We start from the raw sequence: 14,218 nt of genomic DNA on the forward strand, positions 1-14,218 counted from the left end.
TTGAACACGAGAATGGGCATTTGTGACAGTTCACCCCATTGCTTGCCTCTGTACATATTTATAACAACCCCGTTAACCCTCATATAATTTCAATGGAAACCGTTAACACGTTATTGATAAAGAGTTCTCAGTGCCCTACACAGGGGTTGCTGGAGATGATGATTGATTTAAAAAATTCCAGAGTAAATTACTGCATTGCATCTGTTCTGCAGGAAATCAACTATGGACTTGGAAAAATAACGCTTTATTTCTGCCAAAGCGATGCGTTTAAAAAAAAAAAAAAAGATGCACACGAATAAGATAAAGATCAATGGTATTTCCACCACCCTGAGATAGTTTTTCTTTTTAGTATATATCATTTCCACTCTTTTTTTCTGTGCTATGGAGAAAGGTGGTATCATGTCATTTCTGCAGTTCTAAACTGCTTGCACTTCACAGCACGTCAGGAACATCTCTCCATAGTGAAAACTGCTCAGAGCATCAAACAGTATTGCATTTGGTTCTAGTGTTCAGGATGCACACAGTCTCCCACTGCAGCATTTAAATTGTTACCAGTTTTCTGCATTATAAACACCATGCTCAACTTCCTTATAACTACCAATTGTTTTCTTAGGATTTATGGACTTTTAAAAGCAAGAGCAAGGAGGTGCCATTTTCAGGAAAATCGCGTTTTTCACTTGGTAATCAGCTGCAGTGCCAATTATTGTAAATTGGAGTGCTGTGCAAGTCCTGACGGGGGTCTCAAACCTTAACTTAAAATCTGCAGGATATAATACCTCAGTGTCCCATTAAGCTGTTAGCACAGAGGCTCAATTAAAGAGCGGAGTGAGATTAACCCATGCATGGCGCCATGTGCTCTGAGTGAAGCAGGCAGCGGGCCTCTTCTGCTGGGATCTAACAGCACTCGATTTTCCCTCCCAAGCCTGGCAGCTGAGAATGATGGATCACTCATTAGTAAGACATCCTGGCGTATAGATTTTCTAGGCTCACTGTTCCTTAGGATTAACAGATTTTTGGAGGGGAGACATATACAGGTGGTTCTGGGCTGTGTAAATGAGTTGTTTTTGGCTGGTTGGACCTGCGCTTTAATAAAAAATTTGTACAGTGCTTGACCTGGCATACCCTCCCCTAAAGGAAATCATAAAAATGTGGGAAAAGCACATCAGATAGAATTGCTTTTGTTTTTAGAGCCACATCAGAAGATCAACCAGGCGCACTGTGTACCCTTTTGGTGGTACCCATGGGGAAATTGCAACACCTTGGATTAGACCCACAATTTACCAGCGTCTAGCAATGACAAACTGAGGAAAACACAGTATACACATTTTTTTTTTTAAAAAAGCCCAATTCCTAGAAATCTTATTAGTGAAAAACTGAAGCAACTTTTACAAATTGACGCTCTGTAAGCTTAACCAAATCTCAATGCTACTACTAGTCATTATATCTATATTTATGAATCAAATGTTGTATTTTGTTTTTCTTCAGTAAAAATGCTACTAGATAGCATCAAAAATCCTCATAACTGCATCAATAAGCAACATCATGATAACTGGAGAAAATACTGAAATTGTCAAGAGTTTCATTTTACTTGGATCCACAATTAGCACCCATGGAAACGGCAGTCAAGAAATCTAACAACGTGTTACCAGGAGGGATCAATCCCTGGCGAAGGACATCATGCTTGGTAAAGTAGACAGAGGGTCCGTGAAAAAGAGGAAGACCTTCAAGGAGTTGGATTGACTCAGTGGCTGCAAAAATGGGTTCAAATAGAACAAAAATTGTGGATGTTGCAGGACCTGGCAGTGTTTCGTTCTGTTGTACATAGGGTCGCTATGAGTCGGGACTAAAAAAAAACAAACTAAGGAGATTATCCCTATGTTTATTTTCTTTATTTTCTATTGTATATCTCCATCTGATAGAATGTAAGTTCCATGAGGGCGGGGATCTTCGTTTTGGTCATTTATGTATCTAACTACCTAGAGCAGTGCTGGAGGCAGCGGGGGCGGGGGGGTGGGGAGAGGAGAAGTGTTTTTTTTTTTTTGAGGGAGAGTGAGTTTTGAAGAAAGAAACTAGAGAGCAGTTGTGGGATATGAGAGTTTTATAAGAGACAATGGGCTCAAGCATAAAAATTATGATGATGGCACAGAACCGGGCAGTGTTTCATTCTGTTGTGCATAGGGGCACTATGAGTCAGAACTAATTCGATGGCATCTAACAAAAACAACAAGGATTTTTAAAAATATTTTTAAAATTAATTTTTTATAGATAATGTACATTTCATAAAATTCAATAGAAATAAAAGGGTATGCAATGAAAAGTAAACCTCCTCTCCTGTCTTTCAGCCGTCTAGTTTCCTTCTCTAGAGGTAATCAACATTTCTAGTTTCTCGTGAGCCCTTCTCCCCTCCTCCACTCACCGTGTTAGCATACTGTACACAATGCCCAAGGTTCTGTACTTTTTCAGCAAAAATGTACGAGCTTGATATTTCTCACCTGAATTTAGAGACCATTTCAAGAATAGAGTCGACACATTGAACACTAATGACCAAAAATCAGGCAAAGTATGAATGACATCAAGGACATCATACGTGGAGAAAGCAAGAGGTCATTAAAAAAACAAGAAAGAAAGAAAAGACCAAAATGGATGTCAGAAGAGACCCTGAAACTAGGGTCTCTTGAATGTCAAGTACCTAAAGCAAATGGAAGAAATGATGAAGTAAAAGAGATGAACAGAAGATATCAAAAGGCGGCTAGAAAAGACAAAGTAAAGTATTATAATGACATGTGCAAAGACCTGGAGATAGAAGACCAAAAGGGAAGAACATACTGGGCATTTCTCAAGCTGAAAGAACTGAAGAAAAAATTCAAACCTTGAGTTGCAATATTAAAGGATTCTATGGGGGAAATATTAAATAGCACAGGAAACATCAAAAGAGGGTGGAAGGAATACACAGAGTCACTATACCAAAAAGAATTGGTCGATGTTCAGCCACTGCAGGGGGTAGCATATGATCAGGAATCCATGGTACTTGATTTAGGAAATAATATTGGAGTCATTATTCCCTGTCCTTGAGCATAGAGAATTGGACCAAGTTGGAGCTGGGCTCACAAGGACATGTAAACTGGGCCCTGAGGTATAAAGACAAGAGGGTAATCTTGGAAAATATCTTTTAGGGAATCTTTCAAGTAAGCCAATCTAACAGAACACAAAAGGTTTTCTACTCTTATCTTTTTCTATTAACATTTAGTGAATAGACATTTGTGGGACCAATGAAGACCCTCCCGAATGTCCTTACTGAAACCTGTACCAACAATTGTTAAGAAAGACAATTCAAAATGTGGGATTACAGGTGCTAGCCAACCTGTGAAAAGATGAAGCTTTCAATTGTTTTGCCCATTTTGTAACGTTAATATATACTGATAACTCTGTAATTTTCTTTGGACTTACACAGACATGGCTGTGGCAGCATGCTTGTCCATTTTCCCACTTCTCTCTATTCTGTAATTTCCTTAGACTCAGGCAGACTGACGCTAGCAACATGCCTGTCTGCTTCCGGCTTTCGCCTTTTTGAATATATGCTGAATAAAACTTTCTTTTTGGTTTACTAAACTTTATGATTTTTTTTTTACCCTACAGCATACTGAAGGAAGAGGTTCAAGTTACACTGAAGGCACTGGCGAAAACAAGGCTGCAGGAATTGACGGAATACCAATTGAGATGTTTCAACAAATGGATGCAGTGCTGGAAGTGCTCACTTGTTTATGCCAAGAAATTTGGAAGACAGCTACCTGGCCAACTGACTGGAAAAATGCCTGTTCCAAAAAAAGGTGATCCAACCAAATGCGAAAATTATCGAACAATGTCATTAATACCACAGGCAAGTAAAATTTTGCTTAAGATCATTCAAAAATGGCCGTAGCAGTTCATCAACAGGGAACTCCTGGAAATTCAGGCCGGATTCAGAAAAAAATGTGGAACCAGGGATATAATTGCTGATGTTAGGTGGTTCTTGGCTTAATGCAGAGAATACCAGGAAGATGTTTACCTGTATTTTACTGACTATCATGGATTGAATTACGTCCCACCAGAAACGTGTGTATCACGCATCCAAAAAGAAGAAAGGGCCAAAATCAAAGAATTACCCCTACAACTTGAACGAATAGAAAGAGAGCAACAGAAGAAGCCCACAAGCACCAGAAGAAAACAAATAATGAAAATTAGAGCAGAACTAAATGAAATAGAAAACAGAAAAACAATTGAAAGAATTAACAAGACCAAAAGCTGGTTTTTTGAAAAAATCAACAAAATTGATAGACCGCTAGCCAAACTAACAAAAGAAAAACAGGAGAGGAAGCAAATAACCCGAATAAGAAATAAGAGGGGTGATATTACAACAGACCCAACTGAAATTAAAAGAATTGTATCAGATTACTATGAAAAACTGTACTCAAACAAATTTGAAAACCTGGAAGAAATGGATGAATTCCTAGAAACACACTGCCTACCTAAACTAACACAAACAGAGGTAGAACAACTAAATAGACCCATAACAGAAGAAGAGATTGAAAAGGTAATCAAAAAACTCCCAACAACAAAAAAAAGCCCTGGTCTGGACAGCTTCACTGCAGAGTTCTACCAAACTTTCAGAGAAGAGTTAACACCACTACTACTAAAGGTATTTCAGAACATAGAAAAGGACAGAATACTACCAAACTCATTCTATGAAGCCACCATATCCCTGATAACAAAACCAGGTAAAGACACCACAAGAAAAGAAAATTAAAGACCTATATCCCTCATGAACGTAGATGCAAAAAATCCTCAACAAAATCCTAGCCAATAGAATTCAACAACATATCAAAAAAATAATTCACCATGACCAAGTGAGATTCATACCAGGTATGCAGGAATGGTTCAATATTAGAAAAACAATTAATGTAGTCCCCCACATAAATAAAACAAAAGACAAGAATCACATGATTTTATCAATTGATGCAGAAAAGGCATTTGACAAAGTTCAACACTCATTCATGATAAAATCTCTCAGCAAAATAGGAGTAGAAGGAAAATTTCTCAACATAATAAAGGGCTTTTATACATAGCCAACAGCCAACATCGCACTAGATGGAGAGAGCCTGAAAACATTCCCATTGAGATCCGGAACCAGACAAGGATGCCCTTTATCACCACTCTTATTCAACATTGTGCTGGAAGTCTTAGCCAGAGCAATTAGGCTAGATAAAGAAATAAAGGGCATCCAGATCAGCAAGGAAGAAGTAAAAGTATCTCTATTTGCAGATGACATGATCTTATACACAGAAAACCCTAAGGAATCCTCCAGAAAACTACTGAAACTAATAGAAGAGTTCAGCAGAATATCGGGATACAAGATAAACATACAAAAATCAGTTGGATTCCTCTACACCAACAAAAAAGAACATCGAAGAGGAAATCACCAAATCAATGCCTTTTACAGTAGCACCCAAGAAGATAAAATACTTAGGAATAAATCTTACCACAGATGTAAAAGACTTATACAAAGAAAACTACAGTACACTTCTGCAAGAAACCAAAACAGACTTACATAAGTGGAAGAACATACCTTGCTTGTGGATAGGAAGACTTAACATTATAAAAATGTCTATTCTGCCAAAAGCAATCTCTACATTTAATGCAATTCCTATCCAAATCCCAAGGACATCCTTTAATGAGATGGAGAAACAAATCACCAACTTCATATGGAAGGGAAGGAGGCCCCGGATGAGTATGGTATTACTGAAAAAGAAGAACAAAGTGGGAGGCCTTACTTTACCTGATTTTAGAACCAATTATGCTTCTGCAGCAGTCAAAACAGCCTGGTACTGGTACGACAACAGGTACAAAGACCAATGGAACAGAATTGAGAATCCAGACATAAATCCATCCACATATGGGCAGCTGATATTTGACAAAGACCCAAAGTCAGTTAAATGGGGAAAAGATAATCTGTTTAACAAATGGTGCTGGCATAACTGGATATCCATCAGCAAAAAAAAATTGAAACAAGATCCATACCTCACACCATGCACAAAAACCAACTCAAAATGGATCAAAGACCTAAATATAAAATTTAAAACAATAAAGATCATGGAAGAAAAAATAGGGACAACTCTAGGAGCCCTAATACATGGCACAAACAGTATATAAAACATTACTAACATTGCAGAAGAGAAACTAGATAACTGGGAGCTCCTAAAAATCAAAGACCTATGCTCATCCAAAGACTTCATCAAAAGAGTAAAACGATTACCTACAGACTGGGAAAAATTTTTTAGCTATGACATTTCTGATCAGAGCCTGATCTCTAAAATCTACAGGATACTGTAAAAACTCAACTACAAAAACACAAACAACCCAATTAAAAAATGGCAAAGGATATGAACAGGTACTTCACTAAAGAAGGCATTCAGGTAGCTAACAGATACATGAGAAAAAGCTCACAATCATTAGCCATTAATGCTCACGATCATTAGCCATTAGAGAAATGCAAATCAAAAGTACAATGAAATTCCATCTCACTCCAACAAAGCTGGCATTAATCCAAAAAACACAAAATAATAAATGTTGGAGAGGTTGTGGAGAGACTGGAACACTTATACGCTGCTGGTGGGAATGTAAAATGGTACAACCACTCTGTAAATCGATTTGGTGCTTCCTTAAAAAACTAGAAATAGAATTACCATATGATCTAGCAGTCCCACTCCTTGGAATATATCCTAGAGAAATAAGAGCCTTTACACGAACAGATATATCCACACCCATGTTTACTGGAGCACTATTTACAATAGCAAAAAGATGGAAGCAACCAAGGTGCCCATCAACATATGAATTGATAAATAAATTATGGTATATTCACACAGTGGAATACTATGCATTGATAAAGAACAGTGAGGAATCTGTGAAACATTTCATAACATGGAGGAACCTGGAAGGCATTATGCTGAGTGAAATTAGTTGCAAAAGGACAAATATTGTATAAGACCACTATTATAAGAACTTGAGAAATAGTTTAAACTGAGAAGAAAACATTCTTTTGTGGTTATTGGGGGGAGGGAGGGAGGGAGGGTGGAAGGGGCATTCACTAATTAGTAGATAAGAACTACTTTAGATGAAGGGAAAAACAGCACACAATACAGGGGAGGTCAGTACAATTGGACTCAACCAAAAGCAAAGAAGTTTCCTGAATAACCTGAATGCTTTGAAGGCCAGTGTAGCAGGGGCAGGGGTCTGGGGACCATGGTTTCAGGGGACATCTAAGTCAATTGGCATAATAAAATCTATTAAGAAAACATTCTGCATCCCACTTTGGAGAGTGGCTTCTGGGGTCTTAAACTCTAGCAAGTGGCCATCTAAGATGCTTCAATTGGTCTCAACCCACCTGGATCAAACGAGAATGAAGAACACCAAGGACACAAGGTGATTACGTGCCCAAGAAACAGAAAGGGCCACATGAACCAGAGACTACGTCATCCTGAGACCAGAAGAACTAGATGGTGCCCGGCTACAACCAATGACTGCCCTGACAGGGAACACAACAGAGAACCCCTGAGGGAGCAGGAAAGCAGCGGGATGCAGACCCAAAATTCTCATAAGACCAGACTTAATGGTCTGACTGAGCCTAGAAGGACCCTGGTCGTCATGGCCCCCAGACCTTCTGTTGCCCTAGGACAGGAACCATTCCCGAAGCCAACTCTTTAGATATGGATTGGATTGGACAATGGGTTGGAGAGGGATGCTGGTAAGGAGTGAGCTTCTTGGATCAGGTGGACACTTGAGACTATGTTGGCATCTCCTGCCTGGAGGGGAGATGAGAGGGTGGATGGGGTTAGAAACTGGCGAAATGAACACGAAAAGAGAGAGTGGAGGGAGAGAGTGGACTGTCTTATTAGGGGGAGAGTAATTGGGAGTGTGTAGCAAGGTGTATATGGGTTTTTGTGGGAGAGTCTGACTTGATTTGTAAACTTTCACTTAAAATACACTTAAAGCACAATAAAAATTATATATAAAAAAAGAAATGTGTATGTCAGTTTAGCTGGGCCATGATTCCCAGTACTGTGTAGTTGTCCTCCATTGTGTGATTGTAATTTTATGTTAAAGAGGATTAGGGTGGGATTGTAACACCCTTGCTAAGGCCATATCCCAGATCCAATGTTAAGAGAGTTTCCCTGGGGTGTGGCCTGCAACATCTTTTATCTTACAAGAAATAAAAGAAAAGGGAAGCAAGTGGAGAGTTGGGGACCTCATACCACCAAGAAAGCAGCACCAGGAGCAGAGCGTGTCCCTTGGACCTGAGGTTCCTGTGCTGAGAGGCTCCCAGACCAATTGAAGACTGATGCATCACAAGGACTTTCCTCCAGAGCTGACAGAGAGAGAATGCCTTTCCCTGGAGCTGGTGCCCTGTATTTGGACTTCTAGCTTATTGGACTGTGAGAGAATAAACTTCTCTTTGTTAAAGCCATCCACTTGTGGTATTTCTGCTATTGTGGCACTTGATAGCTAAGACACTGACTATGTGGAGGCATTCAACTGTGTGAATCATAACAAATTATGTATAACATTGTGAATGATGGGAATTCCAAAACTAATTGTGCTCCTGAGGAACCTGTACATAGATCAAGAGGCGGTTGTTCGAAAAGAACAAGAGGAGACAGCATGGGTTAAGTCAGGAAAGGTGTGCGTCAGGGTTATATCCTTTCACCATTCTTATTCAGTCCATATGCTGAGCAACTAATCTGAGGAGATGTACTGTATGAAGAACAGGGCATCAGGATTAGAGGAAGACTTAGTAACAACCTGTATTATGCACATGACACAACCTTGCCTCCTGAAAGTGAAGAGGACTTGAAGCGCTTACTGACGAAGGTCAAAGACTACAGCCTTCAGTATGAATTACACCTCAAGATAAAGAAAACAAAAACCCTTATGTCTGGACCAATAAGCAATATCGTGATAAATGGAGAGAAGATTGAAGTTGCCAAGGATTTCATATTTTACTTGGATCTAAAATCAACCCCCAGGGGAGTGGCAGTCAGGAAACCCAATGGTGCATTGCATTGGGTAAATCTGCAAAAGGCCCCTTTAAAGTGTTAAAAAGCAAAGATGTCACCTTGAAGACTAAGGTGTGCCTGACCCAAGCCATGGTGTTTTCCATCACCTCCTATGCAGGCGAAAGCTGAAGAATGAATAAGGAAGACCGAAGAAGAATTGTCACCTTCGAAATGTAGTGTTGGTGAGGAATATTGAATATACCATGGACTGCCAGAAGAATGAACAAATCTGTCTTGGAAGAAGTATGGCCAGGATGCTTCTTAAAATCAAGGATGACAATACTTGGACATGTAATCAGAAGGGACCAGTCCCTGGAGAAGGATATCATGCTTGGCAAAGCGGAGGGTCAGCAAAAAAGAGGAAAACTCTCAATGAAATGGACTGACACAGTATCTGCAACAATGGGCAGCATAACAACAATCGTTAGGATGGTGCAGGACCGGGCAGTGTTTCATTCTGTCTTGCATAGGGTCACTCTGAGTGGGAACTGACTTGAATGCATCTAACAACAACCACCACCATTGACTGCCAGAAGATCTAACAAATGTGTGGTGAAAGAAATACAGCCAAAATGCTCCTTAGAAGGGAGGATGGTGATACTTTCTCTCATTTACTTTGGATATGTTATCAGGAGGGACCAGTCCTTGGAAAAAGACAACATACTTGGTAAAGTAGAGGGTCAGCGAAAGAGAGGAAGACCGTCAGGGAGATAGATTGACACAGTGGCTGCAACATTAGGCTCAAATATAGCAATGACTGTGAGAATGGCGCAGGACTGGGCAGTGGTTTGTTCTGTTGTACATGGGGTCACTGTGAGTCAGAACTAACTCAACGGCACCTAACAAAAACAACAATAATGTTTTAAAGATATATTAAGAATTATTTTTTCTGTAGATAATCCATGTGCATTTCATAAAATTCAAAAGAAACAAAAGGGTATGCAATGATAAGTCAATCTCCTCTCCTCCCTTCAGTCTTTCAGCCATCTAGTTTCCTTCTTTAGAGGTAATCACCATTTCCAGTTTCTTGTGAGTCCTTCTCCCCTCCTCCACTCACCATGTTAGCAACACACAAGGTTCTGTACTTCAGCTTGGAGATCTTCCATATCAGTGTATATAAACCCAGTGCCATCGAGTCGATTCCGACTCATAGCGACCCTATAGGACAGAGTAGAACTGCCCCATAGAGTTTCCAGGGAGCACCTGGCGGACTTGAACTGCCGACCCTTTGGTTAGTAGCCGTAGCACTTAACCACTACGCCACCAGGGTTTCCATCAGTGTATATAGGGTTGCCTCATTCCTCTTCATGAGTGTTCATTACCCATAATATAGATGTATTATAATATATTTAACCAGTCAGCTATTGATGGACATTTAGGATATTTTCATTCTTTCGCTGTTATAACCAAAAAGGCAATAAATATCCATATACATAATCTTTGCCCATGGTTTATGACATGAGCATCAAATCGTTGTTACCAGATTATCATTCACATTGTTCATGTAGTTTAAAATTTTTTTTTACCACGGATTAATTTTTTTGAGATCTATTACATTGTGTTTATAAGGTATTCCCCACTTCAAGAAAATAAAAAGAATCTGTCCATTTTTCTTTAAGTTCTTTAATTTTTTCATTTTATCCACTTTCAAAAATTTAATTCATTAGATTTTTTCTGATGAAAGTTATGAGGTAGGTAAGGATCTGTCATGGATTGAAATATGTCTCCCAAAAATGTGTGTATCAGTTGGGCTGGGCCATGATTCCTGGTATTGTGTGATTTCCCTATATGTCATAAATCCTGCCTCTATGATGTTAATGAGGGAGGATGGGCAGCAGTTGTGTTAGTGAGGCAGGACTCAACCTACAAGATTGGATTGTGTCTTAAGGCAGTCTCTTGAGATACAAAAGAAAGAAGCGAGCAGAGAGACAGGGGACCTCATAGCACCAAGAAAGTAGTGCCGGAAGCAGAGTGCATCCTTTGGGCCTGGGGTCCCTGCGCAGAGAAGCTCCTAGTCTGGGGGAAGGTTGATGAGAAGGCCGACAGAGAGAGAGAAAGCCTTCCTCTGGAGCTGACACCCTGAATTTGGGCTTTCAGCCTACTTTACTGTGAGAAAATAAACTTCTCTTTGTTAAAGCCATCCACTTGCGGTATTTAAGTTAATGGCAGCACTAGTTAACTAAGATAGGACCCAACTTTATATTTTCAATACCTTGTATTGAATAGTCCATCCATCCTTCACTTACTGTCTACAGCTCTGCAGTGAACTTGGCTGTTTTGACTGGGATTGAGCCATGTGGGTCACGGATTTATAATCATTGCAATCTTTCATTAGTTTTATTGAGATATAATTTACACACCATAAAATTAATCCATTTAAAGCATACAATTAAATGTACATATAATCTAATTTTAGAAAAATTTCATTACCTCAGTAAGGAACCTTGTACCTGTTAGTAGTCACTCCTCATGCAATATGTTTCAAAGCATTGAATTGAATCATGCAAATCTATGTAGGATATTTGCTAACAAGTATTTTTCTTCCACACCATGCTTCTTTGGACTGAGAATATCAAAACTCTGGAAATATTGTTAATCTTGAACAGATCTGACCTGAACATTGTGAATGGTCTTCCATTATATTTTTGTGTAGGCATTACAAAGTAACAGGCTTTTAATTTTTTAAACACTTTTTTTTTTTTTTTACAAAAATTGATGTGTGTTACTGTAGATTTCAGAGCCTTCATGTTACTGTGTATTTTGACTATTTAAGCCAGGAATGCGGTATACAGTGTTTTGTAATTTTTTTTTAATTCATGTGACATTTTGTACTTGCTAAACTAGCCATCTCCAGCTCTTTGCACAGGTCATTATAATACTTTGTCCTCTCAAGAGGCCCTTTGAAATCTTCAGTTCTTTCACTTCATCAATTCTTCCTTTTGCTTTAGCTGCTCGATGCTCAAGAGCAAGTTTCAGAGTTTCCTCTGACATCCATCTTGGTCTTTTCTTTCTTTCCTGTCTTTTCAGTGACCTCTTGCTTTCTTCATGGATGATGTCCTTGATGTTATTCCACAACTCGTCTGGTCTGCGGTCACTAGTGTTCAATGTGTCAAATCTACTCTTCAGATTGCCTCTAAATTCAGGTGGGATATACTCAAGGTCACATTTTGGCTCTCGTGGACTTGCTCTGATTTTCTTCAGTTTCAGCTTGAACTTGCATATGAGCAATTGATGGTCTGTTCCACAGTTGGCCCCTGGCCTTGTTCTGATGGATCGTCTCTTTCCACAGATGTAGTCAATTTGATTTCTGTGCGTTCCATCTGGCGAGGTCCATGTGTATAGTCGCTGTTTATGTTGGTGAAAGAAGGTATTTGCAAAGAAGAAGTCGTTGGTCTTGCAAAATTCTATCACTCGACCTCTGGCATCGTTTCTATCACCAAGGCCAAATTTTCCAACTACTGATCCTTCTTCTTTGTTTCCAACTTTCGCATTCCAATCACCAGTAATTATCAATGCATCTTGATTGCATGTTCTATCAATTTCAGACTGTAGCAGCTGGTAAAAACTTCTATTTCTTCATCTTTGGCCCTAGTGGTTGGTGCGTAAATTTGAATAACAGTCGTATTAACTGGTCTTCCTTGTAGGCGTATGGATATTATCCTATCACTGACAGTGTTGTACTTCAGAATAGATCTTGAAACGTTCTTTTTGATGATGAATGCAACACCATTCCTCTTCGAGTTGTCATTCCCAGCATAGTAGACTATATGATTGTCTGATTCAAAATGGCCAATACCAGTCCATCTCAGTTCACTAATGCCTAGGATATCGATGTTTATGCATTCCATTTCATTTTTGATGATTTCCAATTTTCCTAGATTCATACTTCGTCCATTCCAGTTTCCAATTATTAATGGATGTTTGCAGCTGTTTCTTCTCATTTTGAGTCATGCCACATCAGCAAATGAAGGTCCCGAAAGCTTTACTCCATCCATGTCATTAAGGTTGGCTCTACTTTGAGGAGGCAGCTCTTCCCCAGTCATCTTTTGAGTGCCTTCCAACCTGGGGGGCTCATCTTCCAGCACTGGATCAGACAATGTTCCGCTACTATTCATAAGGTTTTCACTGGCTAATGCTTTTCAGAAGTAGATTGCTGGGTCCTTCTTCCTAGTCTGTCTTAGTTTGGAAGCTCAGCTGAAACCTGTCCTCCATGGGTGACCCTGCTGGTATCTAAATACCAGTGGCATAGCTTCCAGCATCACAGCAACACACAAGCCCCCACAGTATGACAACCTGACAGACACATAGGGGAAAAATATTGAATATACCATGGACTGCTGAAAGAACGAACAAATCTGTCCTGGAAGAAGTGCAGCCAGAATGCTCCTTAGAGGCAAGGATGGCGAGACTGTGTCTTACATACTTTGGACAAGTTGTCAGGAGGGATCACTCCCTGGAGAAGGACATCATGCTTGGCAGAGTACAGGGTCAGCGGAAAAGAGGAAGACCATCAACGAGGTAGATTGACACAGTGGCTGCAACAATGAGCTCAAGCATAACAACGATTGTAAGGATGGCTCAGGACTGGGCAGTGTTTCGTTGAGATGTGCATAGGGTTGCTATGAGTCGGAGCTGACTCGACGGCACCTAACAACAACAACAAACTAGCCGTGGAAACCACTTGAAGAAATACTTATTACATCAGCTTAAAGACCGAACTTCTAGAAAATGTGGTTAGAGATTGAGATTCCTTTTCAAATAGAATTAAAAAAAAAAAAAAAAAGATGATTGATGTGGAGGGAACATGTTAGTGGTCTTGCTGATGTGCTAGGTGTTCTAAAGACATCATTTACTTAATTTCCACCACTTTTATGACGCTATTACATTTGTTTTACGAATAGTAATGTGAGTCTCTGGTGGCTGCAGCCTACAAAGCCTTAAGATGGCACAGCCAAGATTTGAACCGAATTCTTGTTGTCTCCAAACGCTTGTGTTTTCACCTACATCATGTGAAGGGAACTGTGACATATTACTTCATGGCAAAGGGCTGGACTTGAGTATTAATTCAAGTTGGAAACGTGCTTTGCCTGGAAATCATTAGGAAGAGGATAGGTAAACAGGGACGGCCAAAA

The sequence above is a fragment of the Loxodonta africana genome, chromosome 5 (genome assembly GCF_030014295.1).
Source record: "Loxodonta africana isolate mLoxAfr1 chromosome 5, mLoxAfr1.hap2, whole genome shotgun sequence".
In the NCBI taxonomy this organism is placed as follows: Eukaryota; Metazoa; Chordata; class Mammalia; order Proboscidea; family Elephantidae; genus Loxodonta; species Loxodonta africana.